The following is a 22,574-nucleotide window of genomic DNA, read 5'->3' on the forward strand; positions in this document are numbered from 1 at the left end:
ATTTTTTTTCTGACTGCGATTTCAAAACCATGCACCAGAATTCACTTCTTTCAACTCAGTAATGCATTTTGGATGTGTACCTAGAGTTTAAAGCAGAAAAACAGGAACTTTTAGAATTTTCATTTGTTGACCAAAACGACAGGACCGGAGCTGATAAAAATGTTGATATGGATGTTATTTTTTTTCTGACTGCGATTTCAAAACCATGCACCAGAATTCACTTCTTTCAACTCAGTAATGCATTTTGGATGTGTACCTAGAGTTTAAAGCAGAAAAACAGGAACTTTTAGAATTTTCATTTTTTGACCAAAACGACAGGACCGGAGCTGATAAAAATGTTGATATTGATGTAATTTTTTTTCTGACTGCGGTTTCAAAACCATGCACCAGAATCAACTTCTTTCAACTCAGTAATGCATTTTGGATGTGTACCTAGAGTTTAAAGCAGAAAAACAGGAACTTTTAGAATTTTCATTTTTTGACCAAAACGACAGGTCCGGAGCTGATAAAAATGTTGATATTGATGTAATTTTTTTTCTGACTGCGGTTTCAAAACCATGCACCAGAATCAACTTCTTTCAACTCAGTAATGCATTTTGGATGTGTACCTAGAGTTTAAAGCAGAAAAACAGGAACTTTTAGAATTTTCATTTGTTGACCAAAACGACAGGACCGGAGCTGATAAAAATGTTGATATGGATGTTATTTTATTTCTGACTGCGATTTCAAAACCATGCACCAGAATTCACTTCTTTCAACTCAGTAATGCATTTTGGATGTGTACCTAGAGTTTAAAGCAGAAAAACAGGAACTTTTAGAATTTTCATTTTTTGACCAAAACGACAGGACCGGAGCTGATAAAAATGTTGATATGGATGTTATTTTATTTCTGACTGCGATTTCAAAACCATGCACCAGAATCAACTTCTTTAAACTCAGTAATGCATTTTGGATGTGTACCTAGAGTTTAAAGCAGAAAAACAGGAACTTTTAGAATTTTCATTTGTTGACCAAAACGACAGGACCGGAGCTGATAAAAATGTTGATATGGATGTTATTTTTTTTCTGACTGCGATTTCAAAACCATGCACCAGAATTCACTTCTTTCAACTCAGTAATGCATTTTGGATGTGTACCTAGAGTTTAAAGCAGAAAAACAGGAACTTTTAGAATTTTCATTTTTTGACCAAAACGACAGGACCGGAGCTGATAAAAATGTTGATATGGATGTTATTTTTTTTCTGACTGCGATTTCAAAACCATGCACCAGAATTCACTTCTTTCAACTCAGTAATGCATTTTGGATGTGTACCTAGAGTTTAAAGCAGAAAAACAGGAACTTTTAGAATTTTCATTTTTTGACCAAAACGACAGGACCGGAGCTGATAAAAATGTTGATATGGATGTTATTTTTTTCTGACTGCGATTTCAAAACCATGCACCAGATTTCACTTCTTTCAACTCAGTAATGCATTTTGGATGTGTACCTAGAGTTTAAAGCAGAAAAACAGGAACTTTTAGAATTTTCATTTTTTGACCAAAACGACAGGACCGGAGCTGATAAAAATGTTGATATGGATGTTATTTTTTTTTCGGACTGCGATTTCAAAACCATGCACCAGAATTCACTTCTTTAAACTCAGTTATACATTTTGGATGTGTACCTAGAGTTTAAAGCAGAAAAACAGGAACTTTTAGAATTTTCATTTTTTGACCAAAACGACAGGACCGGAGCTGATAAAAATGTTGATATGGATGTTATTTTTTTTCTGACTGCGATTTCAAAACCATGCACCAGAATTCACTTCTTTCAACTCAGTAATGCATTTTGGATGTGTACCTAGAGTTTAAAGCAGAAAAACAGGAACTTTTAGAATTTTCATTTTTTGACCAAAACGACAGGACCGGAGCTGATAAAAATGTTGATATGGATGTTATTTTTTTTTCGGACTGCGATTTCAAAACCATGCACCAGAATTCACTTCTTTAAACTCAGTAATACATTTTGGATGTGTACCTAGAGTTTAAAGCAGAAAAACAGGAACTTTTAGAATTTTCATTTTTTGACCAAAACGACAGGACCGGAGCTGATAAAAATGTTGATATGGATGTTATTTTTTTTCTGACTGCGATTTCAAAACCATGCACAAGAATCAACTTATTTCAACTCAGTAATGCATTTTGGATGTGTACCTAGAGTTTAAAGCAGAAAAACAGGAACTTTTAGAATTTTCATTTTTTGACCAAAACGACAGGACCGGACCTGATAAAAATGTTGATATGGATGTTATTTTTTTTCTGACTGCGATTTCAAAACCATGCACCAGAATTCACTTCTTTCAACTCAGTAATGCATTTTGGATGTGTACCTAGAGTTTAAAGCAGAAAAACAGGAACTTTTAGAATTTTCATTTGTTGACCAAAATGACAGGACCGGAGCTGATGAAAATGTTGATATGGATGTTATTTTTTTTCTGACTGCGATTTGAAAACCATGCACCAGAATTCACTTTTTTAAACTCAGTAATGCATTTTGGATGTGTACCTAGAGTTTAAAGCAGAAAAACAGGAACTTTTAGAATTTTCATTTTTTGACCAAAACGACAGGACCGGAGCTGATAAAAATGTTGATATGGATGTTATTTTTTTTCTGACTGCGATTTCAAAACCATGCACCAGAATTCACTTCTTTCAACTCAGTAATGCATTTTGGATGTGTACCTAGAGTTTAAAGCAGAAAAACAGGAACTTTTAGAATTTTCATTTGTTGACCAAAACGACAGGACCGGACCTGATAAAAATGTTGATATGGATGTTATTTTTTTTCTGACTGCGATTTCAAAACCATGCACCAGAATTCACTTCTTTCAACTCAGTAATGCATTTTGGATGTGTACCTAGAGTTTAAAGCAGAAAAACAGGAACTTTTAGAATTTTCATTTGTTGACCAAAACGACAGGACCGGAGCTGATGAAAATGTTGATATGGATGTTATTTTTTTTCTGACTGCGATTTCAAAACCATGCACCAGAATTCACTTCTTTCAACTCAGTAATGCATTTTGGATGTGTACCTAGAGTTTAAAGCAGAAAAACAGGAACTTTTAGAATTTTCATTTTTTGACCAAAACGACAGGACCGGAGCTGATAAAAATGTTGATATGGATGTTATTTTTTTTCTGACTGCGATTTCAAAACCATGCACCAGAATTCACTTCTTTAAACTCAGTAATGCATTTTGGATGTGTACCTAGAGTTTAAAGCAGAAAAACAGGAACTTTTAGAATTTTCATTTTTTGACCAAAACGACAGAACCGGAGCTGATAAAAATTTTGATATGGATGTTATTTTTTTTCTGACTGCGATTTCAAAACCATGCACCAGAATTCACTTCTTTCAACTCAGTAATGCATTTTGGATGTGTACCTAGAGTTTAAAGCAGAAAAACAGGAACTTTTAGAATTTTCATTTGTTGACCAAAACGACAGGACCGGAGCTGATAAAAATGTTGATATGGATGTTATTTTTTTTTCTGACTGCGATTTCAAAACCATGCACCAGAATTCACTTCTTTCAACTCAGTAATGCATTTTGGATGTGTACCTAGAGTTTAAAGCAGAAAAACAGGAACTTTTAGAATTTTCATTTTTTGACCAAAACGACAGGACCGGAGCTGATAAAAATGTTGATATGGATGTTATTTTTTTTCTGACTGCGATTTCAAAACCATGCACCAGAATTCACTTCTTTCAACTCAGTAATGCATTTTGGATGTGTACCTAGAGTTTAAAGCAGAAAAACAGGAACTTTTAGAATTTTCATTTTTTGACCAAAACGACAGGTCCGGAGCTAATAAAAATGTTGATATTGATGTAATTTTTTTTCTGACTGCGGTTTCAAAACCATGCACCAGAATCAACTTCTTTCAACTCAGTAATGCATTTTGGATGTGAACCTAGAGTTTAAAGAAGAAAAACAGGAACTTTTAGAATTTTAATTTTTTGACCAAAACGACAGGTCCGGAGCTGATAAAAATGTTGATATTGATGTAATTTTTTTTCTGACTGCGGTTTCAAAACTATGCACCAGAATCAACTTCTTTCAACTCAGTAATGCATTTTGGATGTGTACCTAGAGTTTAAAGCAGAATAACAGGAACTTTTAGAATTTTCATTTTTTGACCAAAACGACAGGACCGGAGCTGATAAAAATGTTGATATGGATGTTATTTTTTTTCTGACTGTGATTTCAAAACCATGCACCAGAATTCACTTCTTTCAACTCAGTAATGCATTTTGGATGTGTACCTAGAGTTTAAAGCAGAAAAACAGGAACTTTTAGAATTTTCATTTTTTGACCAAAACGACAGGACCGGAGCTGATTAAAATGTTGATATGATTGTTATTTTTTTTCTGACTGCGATTTCAAAACCATGCACCAGAATTCACTTCTTTCAACTCAGTAATGCATTTTGGATGTGTACCTAGAGTTTAAAGCAGAAAAACAGGAACTTTTAGAATTTTCATTTTTTGACCAAAACGACAGGTCCGGAGCTGATAAAAATGTTGATATTGATGTAATTTTTTTTCTGACTGCGGTTTCAAAACCATGCACCAGAATCAACTTCTTTCAACTCAGTAATGCATTTTGGATGTGTACCTAGAGTTTAAAGCAGAAAAACAGTAACTTTTAGAATTTTCATTTGTTGACCAAAACGACAGGAACAGAGCTGATAAAAATGTTGATATGGATGTTATTTTTTTTCTGACTGCGATTTCAAAACCATGCACCAGAATTCACTTCTTTCAACTCAGTAATGCATTTTGGATGTGTACCTAGAGTTTAAAGCAGAAAAACAGGAACTTTTAGAATTTTCATTTTTTGACCAAAACGACAGGACCGGAGCTGATTAAAATGTTGATATGGATGTTATTTTTTTTCTGACTGCGATTTCAAAACCATGCACCAGAATTCACTTCTTTCAACTCAGTAATGCATTTTGGATGTGTACCTAGAGTTTAAGGCAGAAAAACAGGAACTTTTAGAATTTTCATTTGTTGACCAAAACGACAGGACCGGACCTGATAAAAATGTTGGTATGGATGTTATTTTTTTTCTGACTGCGATTTCAAAACCATGCACCAGAATTCACTTCTTTCAACTCAGTAATGCATTTTGGATGTGTACCTAGAGTTTAAAGCAGAAAAACAGGAACTTTTAGAATTTTCATTTGTTGACCAAAACGACAGGACCGGAGCTGATGAAAATGTTGATATGGATGTTATTTTTTTTCTGACTGCGATTTCAAAACCATGCACCAGAATTCACTTCTTTCAACTCAGTAATGCACTTTGGATGTGTACCTAGAGTTTAAAGCAGAAAAACAGGAACTTTTAGAATTTTCATTTTTTGACCAAAACGACAGGACCGGAGCTGATGAAAATGTTGATATGGATGTTATTTTTTTTCTGACTGCGATTTCAAAACCATGCACCAGAATTCACTTCTTTCAACTCAGTAATGCATTTTGGATGTGTACCTAGAGTTTAAAGCAGAAAAACAGGAACTTTTAGAATTTTCATTTTTTGACCAAAACGACAGGACCGGAGCTGATAAAAATGTTGATATGGATGTTATTTTTTTTCTGACTGCGATTTCAAAACCATGCACCAGAATTCACTTCTTTAAACTCAGTAATGCATTTTGGATGTGTACCTAGAGTTTAAAGCAGAAAAACAGGAACTTTTAGAATTTTCATTTTTTGACCAAAACGACAGGACCGGAGCTGATGAAAATGTTGATATGGATGTTATTTTTTTTCTGACTGCGATTTCAAAACCATGCACCAGAATTTACTTCTTTCAACTCAGTAATGCATTTTGGATGTGTACCTAGAGTTTAAAGCAGAAAAACAGGAACTTTTAGAATTTTCATTTTTTGACCAAAACGACAGGACCGGAGCTGATAAAAATGTTGATATGGATGTTATTTTTTTTTCTGACTGCGATTTCAAAACCATGCACCAGAATTCACTTCTTTAAACTCAGTAATGCATTTTGGATGTGTACCTAGAGTTTAAAGCAGAAAAACAGGAACTTTTAGAATTTTCATTTTTTGACCAAAACGACAGGACCGGAGCTGATAAAAATGTTGATATGGATGTTATTTTTTTTCTGACTGCGATTTCAAAACCATGCACCAGAATTCACTTCTTTCAACTCAGTAATGCATTTTGGATGTGTACCTAGAGTTTAAAGCAGAAAAACAGGAACTTTTAGAATTTTCATTTTTTGACCAAAACGACAGGTCCGGAGCTGATAAAAATGTTGATATTGATGTAATTTTTTTTCTGACTGCGGTTTCAAAACCATGCACCAGAATCAACTTCTTTCAACTCAGTAATGCATTTTGGATGTGTACCTAGAGTTTAAAGCAGAAAAACAGGAACTTTTAGAATTTTCATTTTTTGACCAAAACGACAGGTCCGGAGCTGATAAAAATGTTGATATTGATGTAATTTTTTTTCTGACTGCGATTTCAAAACCATGCACCAGAATTCACTTCTTTCAACTCAGTAATGCATTTTGGATGTGTACCTAGAGTTTAAAGCAGAAAAACAGGAACTTTTAGAATTTTCATTTTTTGACCAAAACGACAGGACCGGAGCTGATAAAAATGTTGATATGGATGTTATTTTTTTTCTGACTGTGATTTCAAAACCATGCACCAGAATTCACTTCTTTCAACTCAGTAATGCATTTTGGATGTGTACCTAGAGTTTAAAGCAGAAAAACAGGAACTTTTAGAATTTTCATTTTTTGACCAAAACGACAGGACCGGAGCTGATTAAAATGTTGATATGATTGTTATTTTTTTTCTGACTGCGATTTCAAAACCATGCACCAGAATTCACTTCTTTAAACTCAGTAATGCATTTTGGATGTGTACCTAGAGTTTAAAGCAGAAAAACAGGAACTTTTAGAATTTTCATTTGTTGACCAAAACGACAGGACCGGAGCTGATAAAAATGTTGATATGGATGTTATTTTTTTTCTGACTGCGATTTCAAAACCATGCACCAGAATTCACTTCTTTCAACTCAGTAATGCATTTTGGATGTGTACCTAGAGTTTAAAGCAGAAAAACAGGAACTTTTAGAATTTTCATTTTTTGACCAAAACGACAGGTCCGGAGCTGATAAAAATGTTGATATTGTTGTAATTTTTTTTCTGACTGCGGTTTCAAAACCATGCACCAGAATTCACTTCTTTCAACTCAGTAATGCATTTTGGATGTGTACCTAGAGTTTAAAGCAGAAAAACAGGAACTTTTAGAATTTTCATTTTTTGACCAAAACGACAGGACCGGAGCTGATAAAAATGTTGATATGGATGTTATTTTTTTTTCGGACTGCGATTTCAAAACCATGCACCAGAATTCACTTCTTTAAACTCAGTAATACATTTTGGATGTGTACCTAGAGTTTAAAGCAGAAAAACAGGAACTTTTAGAATTTTCATTTTTTGACCAAAACGACAGGACCGGAGCTGATAAAAATGTTGATATGGATGTTATTTTTTTTCTGACTGCGATTTCAAAACCATGCACAAGAATCAACTTATTTCAACTCAGTAATGCATTTTGGATGTGTACCTAGAGTTTAAAGCAGAAAAACAGGAACTTTTAGAATTTTCATTTTTTGACCAAAACGACAGGACCGGACCTGATAAAAATGTTGATATGGATGTTATTTTTTTTCTGACTGCGATTTCAAAACCATGCACCAGAATTCACTTCTTTCAACTCAGTAATGCATTTTGGATGTGTACCTAGAGTTTAAAGCAGAAAAACAGGAACTTTTAGAATTTTCATTTGTTGACCAAAATGACAGGACCGGAGCTGATGAAAATGTTGATATGGATGTTATTTTTTTTCTGACTGCGATTTGAAAACCATGCACCAGAATTCACTTTTTTAAACTCAGTAATGCATTTTGGATGTGTACCTAGAGTTTAAAGCAGAAAAACAGGAACTTTTAGAATTTTCATTTTTTGACCAAAACGACAGGACCGGAGCTGATAAAAATGTTGATATGGATGTTATTTTTTTTCTGACTGCGATTTCAAAACCATGCACCAGAATTCACTTCTTTCAACTCAGTAATGCATTTTGGATGTGTACCTAGAGTTTAAAGCAGAAAAACAGGAACTTTTAGAATTTTCATTTGTTGACCAAAACGACAGGACCGGACCTGATAAAAATGTTGATATGGATGTTATTTTTTTTCTGACTGCGATTTCAAAACCATGCACCAGAATTCACTTCTTTCAACTCAGTAATGCATTTTGGATGTGTACCTAGAGTTTAAAGCAGAAAAACAGGAACTTTTAGAATTTTCATTTGTTGACCAAAACGACAGGACCGGAGCTGATGAAAATGTTGATATGGATGTTATTTTTTTTCTGACTGCGATTTCAAAACCATGCACCAGAATTCACTTCTTTCAACTCAGTAATGCATTTTGGATGTGTACCTAGAGTTTAAAGCAGAAAAACAGGAACTTTTAGAATTTTCATTTTTTGACCAAAACGACAGGACCGGAGCTGATAAAAATGTTGATATGGATGTTATTTTTTTTCTGACTGCGATTTCAAAACCATGCACCAGAATTCACTTCTTTAAACTCAGTAATGCATTTTGGATGTGTACCTAGAGTTTAAAGCAGAAAAACAGGAACTTTTAGAATTTTCATTTTTTGACCAAAACGACAGAACCGGAGCTGATAAAAATTTTGATATGGATGTTATTTTTTTTCTGACTGCGATTTCAAAACCATGCACCAGAATTCACTTCTTTCAACTCAGTAATGCATTTTGGATGTGTACCTAGAGTTTAAAGCAGAAAAACAGGAACTTTTAGAATTTTCATTTGTTGACCAAAACGACAGGACCGGAGCTGATAAAAATGTTGATATGGATGTTATTTTTTTTTCTGACTGCGATTTCAAAACCATGCACCAGAATTCACTTCTTTCAACTCAGTAATGCATTTTGGATGTGTACCTAGAGTTTAAAGCAGAAAAACAGGAACTTTTAGAATTTTCATTTTTTGACCAAAACGACAGGACCGGAGCTGATAAAAATGTTGATATGGATGTTATTTTTTTTCTGACTGCGATTTCAAAACCATGCACCAGAATTCACTTCTTTCAACTCAGTAATGCATTTTGGATGTGTACCTAGAGTTTAAAGCAGAAAAACAGGAACTTTTAGAATTTTCATTTTTTGACCAAAACGACAGGTCCGGAGCTAATAAAAATGTTGATATTGATGTAATTTTTTTTCTGACTGCGGTTTCAAAACCATGCACCAGAATCAACTTCTTTCAACTCAGTAATGCATTTTGGATGTGAACCTAGAGTTTAAAGAAGAAAAACAGGAACTTTTAGAATTTTAATTTTTTGACCAAAACGACAGGTCCGGAGCTGATAAAAATGTTGATATTGATGTAATTTTTTTTCTGACTGCGGTTTCAAAACTATGCACCAGAATCAACTTCTTTCAACTCAGTAATGCATTTTGGATGTGTACCTAGAGTTTAAAGCAGAATAACAGGAACTTTTAGAATTTTCATTTTTTGACCAAAACGACAGGACCGGAGCTGATAAAAATGTTGATATGGATGTTATTTTTTTTCTGACTGTGATTTCAAAACCATGCACCAGAATTCACTTCTTTCAACTCAGTAATGCATTTTGGATGTGTACCTAGAGTTTAAAGCAGAAAAACAGGAACTTTTAGAATTTTCATTTTTTGACCAAAACGACAGGACCGGAGCTGATTAAAATATTAATATGATTGTTATTTTTTTTCTGACTGCGATTTCAAAACCATGCACCAGAATTCACTTCTTTCAACTCAGTAATGCATTTTGGATGTGTACCTAGAGTTTAAAGCAGAAAAACAGGAACTTTTAGAATTTTCATTTTTTGACCAAAACGACAGGTCCGGAGCTGATAAAAATGTTGATATTGATGTAATTTTTTTTCTGACTGCGGTTTCAAAACCATGCACCAGAATCAACTTCTTTCAACTCAGTAATGCATTTTGGATGTGTACCTAGAGTTTAAAGCAGAAAAACAGTAACTTTTAGAATTTTCATTTGTTGACCAAAACGACAGGAACAGAGCTGATAAAAATGTTGATATGGATGTTATTTTTTTTCTGACTGCGATTTCAAAACCATGCACCAGAATTCACTTCTTTCAACTCAGTAATGCATTTTGGATGTGTACCTAGAGTTTAAAGCAGAAAAACAGGAACTTTTAGAATTTTCATTTTTTGACCAAAACGACAGGACCGGAGCTGATTAAAATGTTGATATGATTGTTATTTTTTTTCTGACTGCGATTTCAAAACCATGCACCAGAATTCACTTCTTTCAACTCAGTAATGCATTTTGGATGTGTACCTAGAGTTTAAGGCAGAAAAACAGGAACTTTTAGAATTTTCATTTGTTGACCAAAACGACAGGACCGGACCTGATAAAAATGTTGATATGGATGTTATTTTTTTTCTGACTGCGATTTCAAAACCATGCACCAGAATTCACTTCTTTCAACTCAGTAATGCATTTTGGATGTGTACCTAGAGTTTAAAGCAGAAAAACAGGAACTTTTAGAATTTTCATTTGTTGACCAAAACGACAGGACCGGAGCTGATGAAAATGTTGATATGGATGTTATTTTTTTTCTGACTGCGATTTCAAAACCATGCACCAGAATTCACTTCTTTCAACTCAGTAATGCACTTTGGATGTGTACCTAGAGTTTAAAGCAGAAAAACAGGAACTTTTAGAATTTTCATTTTTTGACCAAAACGACAGGACCGGAGCTGATAAAAATGTTGATATGGATGTTATTTTTTTTCTGACTGCGATTTCAAAACCATGCACCAGAATTCACTTCTTTCAACTCAGTAATGCATTTTGGATGTGTACCTAGAGTTTAAAGCAGAAAAACAGGAACTTTTAGAATTTTCATTTTTTGACCAAAACGACAGGTCCGGAGCTGATAAAAATGTTGATATTGATGTAATTTTTTTTCTGACTGCGGTTTCAAAACCATGCACCAGAATCAACTTCTTTCAACTCAGTAATGCATTTTGGATGTGTACCTAGAGTTTAAAGCAGAAAAACAGGAACTTTTAGAATTTTCATTTTTTGACCAAAACGACAGGTCCGGAGATGATAAAAATGTTGATATTGATGTAATTTTTTTTCTGACTGCGATTTCAAAACCATGCACCAGAATTCACTTCTTTCAACTCAGTAATGCATTTTGGATGTGTACCTAGAGTTTAAAGCAGAAAAACAGGAACTTTTAGAATTTTCATTTTTTGACCAAAACGACAGGACCGGAGCTGATAAAAATGTTGATATGGATGTTATTTTTTTTCTGACTGTGATTTCAAAACCATGCACCAGAATTCACTTCTTTCAACTCAGTAATGCATTTTGGATGTGTACCTAGAGTTTAAAGCAGAAAAACAGGAACTTTTAGAATTTTCATTTTTTGACCAAAACGACAAGACCGGAGCTGATTAAAATGTTGATATGATTGTTATTTTTTTTCTGACTGCGATTTCAAAACCATGCACCAGAATTCACTTCTTTAAACTCAGTAATGCATTTTGGATGTGTACCTAGAGTTTAAAGCAGAAAAACAGGAACTTTTAGAATTTTCATTTGTTGACCAAAACGACAGGACCGGAGCTGATAAAAATGTTGATATGGATGTTATTTTTTTTCTGACTGCGATTTCAAAACCATGCACCAGAATTCACTTCTTTCAACTCAGTAATGCATTTTGGATGTGTACCTAGAGTTTAAAGCAGAAAAACAGGAACTTTTAGAATTTTCATTTTTTGACCAAAACGACAGGTCCGGAGCTGATAAAAATGTTGATATTGTTGTAATTTTTTTTCTGACTGCGGTTTCAAAACCATGCACCAGAATTCACTTCTTTCAACTCAGTAATGCATTTTGGATGTGTACCTAGAGTTTAAAGCAGAAAAACAGGAACTTTTAGAATTTTAATTTGTTGACCAAAACGACAGGACCGGAGCTGATAAAAATGTTGATATGGATGTTATTTTTTTTCTGACTGCGATTTCTAAACCATGCACCAGAATTCACTTCTTTCAACTCAGTAATGCATTTTGGATGTGTACCTAGAGTTTAAAGCAGAAAAACAGGAACTTTTAGAATTTTCATTTTTTGACCAAAACGACAGGACCGGAGCTGATAAAAATGTTGATATGGATGTTATTTTTTTTCTGACTGCGATTTCAAAACCATGCACCAGAATTCACTTCTTTCAACTCAGTAATGCATTTTGGATGTGTACCTAGAGTTTAAAGCAGAAAAACAGGAACTTTTAGAATTTTCATTTTTTGACCAAAACGACAGGTCCGGAGCTGATAAAAATGTTGATATTGATGTAATTTTTTTTCTGACTGCGGTTTCAAAACCATGCACCAGAATCAACTTCTTTCAACTCAGTAATGCATTTTGGATGTGTACCTAGAGTTTAAAGCAGAAAAACAGGAACTTTTAGAATTTTCATTTTTTGACCAAAACGACAGGTCCGGAGCTGATAAAAATGTTGATATTGATGTAATTTTTTTTCTGACTGCGATTTCAAAACCATGCACCAGAATTCACTTCTTTCAACTCAGTAATGCATTTTGGATGTGTACCTAGAGTTTAAAGCAGAAAAACAGGAACTTTTAGAATTTTCATTTTTTGACCAAAACGACAGGACCGGAGCTGATAAAAATGTTGATATGGATGTTATTTTTTTTCTGACTGTGATTTCAAAACCATGCACCAGAATTCACTTCTTTCAACTCAGTAATGCATTTTGGATGTGTACCTAGAGTTTAAAGCAGAAAAACAGGAACTTTTAGAATTTTCATTTTTTGACCAAAACGACAGGACCGGAGCTGATAAAAATGTTGATATGGATGTTATTTTTTTTCTGACTGCGATTTCAAAACCATGCACCAGAATCAACTTCTTTCAACTCAGTAATGCATTTTGGATGTGTACCTAGAGTTTAAAGCAGAAAAACAGGAACTTTTAGAATTTTCATTTTTTGACCAAAACGACAGGACCGGAGCTGATAAAAAATGTTGATATGGATGTTATTTTTTTTCTGACTGCGATTTCAAAACCATGCACCAGAATTCACTTCTTTAAACTCAGTAATGCATTTTGGATGTGTACCTAGAGTTTAAAGCAGAAAAACAGGAACTTTTAGAATTTTCATTTTTTGACCAAAACGACAGGTCCGGAGCTGATAAAAATGTTGATATTGTTGTAATTTTTTTTCTGACTGCGGTTTCAAAACCATGCACCAGAATTCACTTCTTTCAACTCAGTAATGCATTTTGGATGTGTACCTAGAGTTTAAAGCAGAAAAACAGGAACTTTTAGAATTTTAATTTGTTGACCAAAACGACAGGACCGGAGCTGATAAAAATGTTGATATGGATGTTATTTTTTTTCTGACTGCGATTTCTAAACCATGCACCAGAATTCACTTCTTTCAACTCAGTAATGCATTTTGGATGTGTACCTAGAGTTTAAAGCAGAAAAACAGGAACTTTTAGAATTTTCATTTTTTGACCAAAACGACAGGACCGGAGCTGATAAAAATGTTGATATTGATGTAATTTTTTTTCTGACTGCGATTTCAAAACCATGCACCAGAATTCACTTCTTTCAACTCAGTAATGCATTTTGGATGTGTACCTAGAGTTTAAAGCAGAAAAACAGGAACTTTTAGAATTTTCATTTTTTGACCAAAACGACAGGACCGGAGCTGATAAAAATGTTGATATGGATGTTATTTTTTTTCTGACTGCGATTTCAAAACCATGCACCAGAATCAACTTCTTTCAACTCAGTAATGCATTTTGGATGTGTACCTAGAGTTTAAAGCAGAAAAACAGGAACTTTTAGAATTTTCATTTTTTGACCAAAACGACAGGACCGGAGCTGATAAAAAATGTTGATATGGATGTTATTTTTTTTCTGACTGCGATTTCAAAACCATGCACCAGAATTCACTTCTTTAAACTCAGTAATGCATTTTGGATGTGTACCTAGAGTTTAAAGCAGAAAAACAGGAACTTTTAGAATTTTCATTTTTTGACCAAAACGACAGGACCGGAGCTGATAAAAATGTTGATATGGATGTTATTTTTTTTCTGACTGCGATTTCAAAACCATGCACCAGAATTCACTTATTTAAACTCAGTAATGCATTTTGGATGTGTACCTAGAGTTTAAAGCAGAAAACAGGAACTTTTAGAATTTTCATTTTTTGACCAAAACGACAGGACCGGAGCTGATAAAAATGTTGATATGGATGTTATTTTTTTTCTGACTGCGATTTCAAAACCATGCACCAGAATTCACTTCTTTCAACTCAGTAATGCATTTTGGATGTGTACCTAGAGTTTGAAGCAGAAAAACAGGAACTTTTAGAATTTTCATTTTTTGACCAAAACGACAGGACCGGAGCTGATAAAAATGTTGATATGGATGTTATTTTTTTTCTGACTGCGATTTCAAAACCATGCACCAGAATCAACTTCTTTCAACTCAGTAATGCATTTTGGATGTGTACCTAGAGTTTAAAGCAGAAAAACAGGAACTTTTAGAATTTTCATTTTTTGACCAAAACGACAGGTAAGGAGCTGATAAAAATGTTGATATTGATGTAATTTTTTTTCTGACTGCGGTTTCAAAACCATGCACCAGAATCAACTTCTTTCAACTCAGTAATGCATTTTGGATGTGTACCTAGAGTTTAAAGCAGAAAAACAGGAACTTTTAGAATTTTCATTTGTTGACCAAAACGACAGGACCGGAGCTGATAAAAATGTTGATATGGATGTTATTTTTTTCTGACTGCGATTTCAAAACCATGCACCAGAATTCACTTCTTTCAACTCAGTAATGCATTTTGGATGTGTACCTAGAGTTTAAAGCAGAAAAACAGGAACTTTTAGAATTTTCATTTTTTGACCAAAACGACAGGACCGGAGCTGATAAAAATGTTGATATGGATGTTATTTTTTTTCTGACTGCGATTTCAAAACCATGCACCAGAATTCACTTCTTTAAACTCAGTAATGCATTTTGGATGTGTACCTAGAGTTTAAAGCAGAAAAACAGGAACTTTTAGAATTTTCATTTTTTGACCAAAACGACAGGACCGGAGCTGATGAAAATGTTGATATGGATGTAATTTTTTTTCTGACTGCGGTTTCAAAACCATGCACCAGAATCAACTTCTTTCAACTCAGTAATGCATTTTGGATGTGTACCTAGAGTTTAAAGCAGAAAAACAGGAACTTTTAGAATTTTCATTTTTTGACCAAAACGACAGGACCGGAGCTGATAAAAATGTTGATATGGATGTTATTTTTTTTCTGACTGCGATTTCAAAACCATGCACCAGAATCAACTTCTTTAAACTCAGTAATGCATTTTGGATGTGTACCTAGAGTTTAAAGCAGAAAAACAGGAACTTTTAGAATTTTCATTTTTTGACCAAAACGACAGGACCGGAGCTGATAAAAAATGTTGATATGGATGTTATTTTTTTTCTGACTGCGATTTCAAAACCATGCACCAGAATTCACTTCTTTAAACTCAGTAATGCATTTTGGATGTGTACCTAGAGTTTAAAGCAGAAAAACAGGAACTTTTAGAATTTTCATTTTTTGACCAAAACGACAGGACCGGAGCTGATAAAAATGTTGATATGGATGTTATTTTTTTTCTGACTGCGATTTCAAAACCATGCACCAGAATTCACTTATTTAAACTCAGTAATGCATTTTGGATGTGTACCTAGAGTTTAAAGCAGAAAACAGGAACTTTTAGAATTTTCATTTTTTGACCAAAACGACAGGACCGGAGCTGATAAAAATGTTGATATGGATGTTATTTTTTTTCTGACTGCGATTTCAAAACCATGCACCAGAATTCACTTCTTTCAACTCAGTAATGCATTTTGGATGTGTACCTAGAGTTTGAAGCAGAAAAACAGGAACTTTTAGAATTTTCATTTTTTGACCAAAACGACAGGACCGGAGCTGATAAAAATGTTGATATGGATGTTATTTTTTTTCTGACTGCGATTTCAAAACCATGCACCAGAATCAACTTCTTTCAACTCAGTAATGCATTTTGGATGTGTACCTAGAGTTTAAAGCAGAAAAACAGGAACTTTTAGAATTTTCATTTTTTGACCAAAACGACAGGTAAGGAGCTGATGAAAATGTTGATATGGATGTTATTTTTTTTCTGACTGCGATTTCAAAACCATGCACCAGAATTCACTTCTTTCAACTCAGTAATGCATTTTGGATGTGTACCTAGAGTTTAAAGCAGAAAAACAGGAACTTTTAGAATTTTCATTTTTTGACCAAAACGACAGGTCCGGAGCTGATAAAAATGTTGATATTGATGTAATTTTTTTTCTGACTGCGGTTTCAAAACCATGCACCAGAATTCACTTCTTTAAACTCAGTAATGCATTTTGGATGTGTACCTAGAGTTTAAAGCAGAAAAACAGGAACTTTTAGAATTTTCATTTTTTGACCAAAACGACAGGACCGGAGCTGATAAAAATGTTGATATGGATGTTATTTTTTTTCTGACTGCGATTTCAAAACCATGCACCAGAATTCACTTATTTAAACTCAGTAATGCATTTTGGATGTGTACCTAGAGTTTAAAGCAGAAAACAGGAACTTTTAGAATTTTCATTTTTTGACCAAAACGACAGGACCGGAGCTGATAAAAATGTTGATATGGATGTTATTTTTTTTCTGACTGCGATTTCAAAACCATGCACCAGAATTCACTTCTTTCAACTCAGTAATGCATTTTGGATGTGTACCTAGAGTTTGAAGCAGAAAAACAGGAACTTTTAGAATTTTCATTTTTTGACCAAAACGACAGGACCGGAGCTGATAAAAATGTTGATATGGATGTTATTTTTTTTCTGACTGCGATTTCAAAACCATGCACCAGAATCAACTTCTTTCAACTCAGTAATGCATTTTGGATGTGTACCTAGAGTTTAAAGCAGAAAAACAGGAACTTTTAGAATTTTCATTTTTTGACCAAAACGACAGGTAAGGAGCTGATAAAAATGTTGATATTGATGTAATTTTTTTTCTGACTGCGGTTTCAAAACCATGCACCAGAATCAACTTCTTTCAACTCAGTAATGCATTTTGGATGTGTACCTAGAGTTTAAAGCAGAAAAACAGGAACTTTTAGAATTTTCATTTGTTGACCAAAACGACAGGACCGGAGCTGATAAAAATGTTGATATGGATGTTATTTTTTTCTGACTGCGATTTCAAAACCATGCACCAGAATTCACTTCTTTCAACTCAGTAATGCATTTTGGATGTGTACCTAGAGTTTAAAGCAGAAAAACAGGAACTTTTAGAATTTTCATTTTTTGACCAAAACGACAGGACCGGAGCTGATAAAAATGTTGATATGGATGTTATTTTTTTCTGACTGCGATTTCAAAACCATGCACCAGAATTCACTTCTTTAAACTCAGTAATGCATTTTGGATGTGTACCTAGAGTTTAAAGCAGAAAAACAGGAACTTTTAGAATTTTCATTTGTTGACCAAAACGACAGGACCGGAGCTGATGAAAATGTTGATATGGATGTTATTTTTTTTCTGACTGTGATTTCAAAACCATGCACCAGAATTCACTTCTTTCAACTCAGTAATGCATTTTGGATGTGTACCTAGAGTTTAAAGCAGAAAAACAGGAACTTTTAGAATTTTCATTTTTTGACCAAAACGACAGGACCGGAGCTGATGAAAATGTTGATATGGATGTTATTTTTTTTCTGACTGCGATTTCAAAACCATGCACCAGAATTCATTTCTTTCAACTCAGTAATGCATTTTGGATGTGTACCTAGAGTTTAAAGCAGAAAAACAGGAAATTTTAGAATTTTCATTTTTTGACCAAAACGACAGGACCGGAGCTGATAAAAATGTTGATATGGATGTTATTTTTTTCTGACTGCGATTTCAAAACCATGCACCAGAATTCATTTCTTTCAACTCAGTAATGCATTTTGGATGTGTACCTAGAGTTTAAAGCAGAAAAACAGGAAATTTTAGAATTTTCATTTTTTGACCAAAACGACAGGACCGGAGCTGATAAAAATGTTGATATGGATGTTATTTTTTTTCTGACTGCGATTTCAAAACCATGCACCAGAATTCATTTCTTTCAACTCAGTAATGCATTTTGGATGTGTACCTAGAGTTTAAAGCAGAAAAACAGGAAATTTTAGAATTTTCATTTTTTGACCAAAACGACAGGACCGGAGCTGATAAAAATGTTGATATGGATGTTATTTTTTTTCTGACTGCGATTTCAAAACCATGCACCAGAATTCACTTCTTTAAACTTAGTAATGCATTTTGGATGTGTACCTAGAGTTTAAAGCAGAAAAACAGGAACTTTTAGAATTTAAATTTTTTGACCAAAACGACAGGACCGGAGCTGATAAAAATTTTGATATGGATGTTATTTTTTTCTGACTGCGATTTCAAAACCATGCACCAGAATTCACTTCTTTCAACTCAGTAATGCATTTTGGATGTGTACCTAGAGTTTAAAGCAGAAAAACAGGAACTTTTAGAATTTTCATTTGTTGACCAAAACGACAGGACCGGAGCTGATAAAAATGTCTATATGGATGTTATTTTTTTTCTGACTGCGATTTCAAAACCATGCACCAGAATTCACTTCTTTAAACTCAGTAATGCATTTTGGATGTGTACCTAGAGTTTAAAGCAGAAAAACAGGAACTTTTAGAATTTTCATTTGTTGACCAAAACGACAGGACCGGAGCTGATAAAAATGTTGATATGGATGTTATTTTTTTTCTGACTGCGATTTCAAAACCATGCACCAGAATTCACTTCTTTCAACTCAGTAATGCATTTTGGATGTGTACCTAGAGTTTGAAGCAGAAAAACAGGAACTTTTAGAATTTTCATTTTTTGACCAAAACGACAGGACCGGAGCTGATAAAAATGTTGATATGGATGTTATTTTTTTTCTGACTGCGATTTCAAAACCATGCACCAGAATTCACTTCTTTCAACTCAGTAATGCATTTTGGATGTGTACCTAGAGTTTGAAGCAGAAAAACAGGAACTTTTAGAATTTTCATTTTTTGACCAAAACGACAGGACCGGAGCTGATAAAAATGTTGATATGGATGTTATTTTTTTTCTGAGTGCGATTTCAAAACCATGCACCAGAATCAACTTCTTTCAACTCAGTAATGCATTTTGGATGTGTACCTAGAGTTTAAAGCAGAAAAACAGGAACTTTTAGAATTTTCATTTTTTGACCAAAACGACAGGTAAGGAGCTGATAAAAATGTTGATATTGATGTAATTTTTTTTCTGACTGCGGTTTCAAAACCATGCACCAGAATCAACTTCTTTCAACTCAGTAATGCATTTTGGATGTGTACCTAGAGTTTAAAGCAGAAAAACAGGAACTTTTAGAATTTTCATTTGTTGACCAAAACGACAGGACCGGAGCTGATAAAAATGTTGATATGGATGTTATTTTTTTCTGACTGCGATTTCAAAACCATGCACCAGAATTCACTTCTTTCAACTCAGTAATGCATTTTGGATGTGTACCTAGAGTTTAAAGCAGAAAAACAGGAACTTTTAGAATTTTCATTTTTTGACCAAAACGACAGGACCGGAGCTGATAAAAATGTTGATATGGATGTTATTTTTTTTCTGACTGCGATTTCAAAACCATGCACCAGAATTCACTTCTTTAAACTCAGTAATGCATTTTGGATGTGTACCTAGAGTTTAAAGCAGAAAAACAGGAACTTTTAGAATTTTCATTTGTTGACCAAAACGACAGGACCGGAGCTGATGAAAATGTTGATATGGATGTTATTTTTTTTCTGACTTCGATTTCAAAACCATGCACCAGAATTCACTTCTTTCAACTCAGTAATGCATTTTGGATGTGTACCTAGAGTTTAAAGCAGAAAAACAGGAACTTTTAGAATTTTCATTTTTTGACCAAAACGACAGGACCGGAGCTGATAAAAATGTTGATATGGATGTTATTTTTTTTCTGACTGCGATATCAAAACCATGCACCAGAATTCACTTCTTTAAACTCAGTAATGCATTTTGGATGTGTACCTAGAGTTTAAAGCAGAAAAACAGGAACTTTTAGAATTTTCATTTTTTGACCAAAACGACAGGACCGGAGCTGATAAAAATTTTGATATGGATGTTATTTTTTTTCTGACTGCGATTTCAAAACCATGCACCAGAATTCACTTCTTTCAACTCAGTAATGCATTTTGGATGTGTACCTAGAGTTTGAAGCAGAAAAACAGGAACTTTTAGAATTTTCATTTTTTGACCAAAACGACAGGACCGGAGCTGATAAAAATGTTGATATGGATGTTATTTTTTTCTGACTGCGATTTCAAAACCATGCACCAGAATTCACTTCTTTCAACTCAGTAATGCATTTTGGATGTGTACCTAGAGTTTGAAGCAGAAAAACAGGAACTTTTAGAATTTTCATTTTTTGACCAAAACGACAGGACCGGAGCTGATAAAAATGTTGATATGGATGTTATTTTTTTTCTGACTGCGATTTCAAAACCATGCACCAGAATCAACTTCTTTCAACTCAGTAATGCATTTTGGATGTGTACCTAGAGTTTAAAGCAGAAAAACAGGAACTTTTAGAATTTTCATTTTTTGACCAAAACGACAGGTAAGGAGCTGATAAAAATGTTGATATTGATGTAATTTTTTTTCTGACTGCGGTTTCAAAACCATGCACCAGAATCAACTTCTTTCAACTCAGTAATGCATTTTGGATGTGTACCTAGAGTTTAAAGCAGAAAAACAGGAACTTTTAGAATTTTCATTTGTTGACCAAAACGACAGGACCGGAGCTGATAAAAATGTTGATATGGATGTTATTTTTTTCTGACTGCGATTTCAAAACCATGCACCAGAATTCACTTCTTTCAACTCAGTAATGCATTTTGGATGTGTACCTAGAGTTTAAAGCAGAAAAACAGGAACTTTTAGAATTTTCATTTTTTGACCAAAACGACAGGACCGGAGCTGATAAAAATGTTGATATGGATGTTATTTTTTTTCTGACTGCGATTTCAAAACCATGCACCAGAATTCACTTCTTTAAACTCAGTAATGCATTTTGGATGTGTACCTAGAGTTTAAAGCAGAAAAACAGGAACTTTTAGAATTTTCATTTGTTGACCAAAACGACAGGACCGGAGCTGATGAAAATGTTGATATGGATGTTATTTTTTTCTGACTTCGATTTCAAAACCATGCACCAGAATTCACTTCTTTCAACTCAGTAATGCATTTTGGATGTGTACCTAGAGTTTAAAGCAGAAAAACAGGAACTTTTAGAATTTTCATTTTTTGACCAAAACGACAGGACCGGAGCTGATAAAAATGTTGATATGGATGTTATTTTTTTTCTGACTGCGATATCAAAACCATGCACCAGAATTCACTTCTTTAAACTCAGTAATGCATTTTGGATGTGTACCTAGAGTTTAAAGCAGAAAAACAGGAACTTTTAGAATTTTCATTTTTTGACCAAAACGACAGGACCGGAGCTGATAAAAATTTTGATATGGATGTTATTTTTTTTCTGACTGCGATTTCAAAACCATGCACCAGAATTCACTTCTTTCAACTCAGTAATGCATTTTGGATGTGTACCTAGAGTTTAAAGCAGAAAAACAGGAACTTTTAGAATTTTCATTTTTTGACCAAAACGACAGGACCGGAGCTGATAAAAATGTTGATATGGATGTTATTTTTTTTCTGACTGCGATTTCCAAACCATGCACCAGAATTCACTTCTTTCAACTCAGTAATGCATTTTGGATGTGTACCTAGAGTTTAAAGCAGAAAAACAGGAACTTTTAGAATTTTCATTTTTTGACCAAAACGACAGGACCGGAGCTGATTAAAATGTTGATATGATTGTTATTTTTTTTCTGACTGCGATTTCAAAACCATGCACCAGAATTCACTTCTTTCAACTCAGTAATGCATTTTGGATGTGTACCTAGAGTTTAAAGCAGAAAAACAGGAACTTTTAGAATTTTCATTTTTTGACCAAAACGACAGGTCCGGAGCTGAAAAAAATGTTGATATTGATGTAATTTTTTTTCTGACTGCGGTTTCAAAACCATGCACCAGAATCAACTTCTTTCAACTCAGTAATGCATTTTGGATGTGTACCTAGAGTTTAAAGCAGAAAAACAGGAACTTTTAGAATTTTCATTTTTTGACCAAAACGACAGGACCGGAGCTGATAAAAATGTTGATATGGATGTTATTTTTTTTTTGACTGTGATTTCAAAACCATGCACCAGAATTCACTTCTT

Source organism: Crinia signifera, chromosome 11, assembly GCF_055691185.1.
Source record: "Crinia signifera chromosome 11, ASM5569118v1, whole genome shotgun sequence".
NCBI classification, from domain to species: Eukaryota; Metazoa; Chordata; class Amphibia; order Anura; family Myobatrachidae; genus Crinia; species Crinia signifera.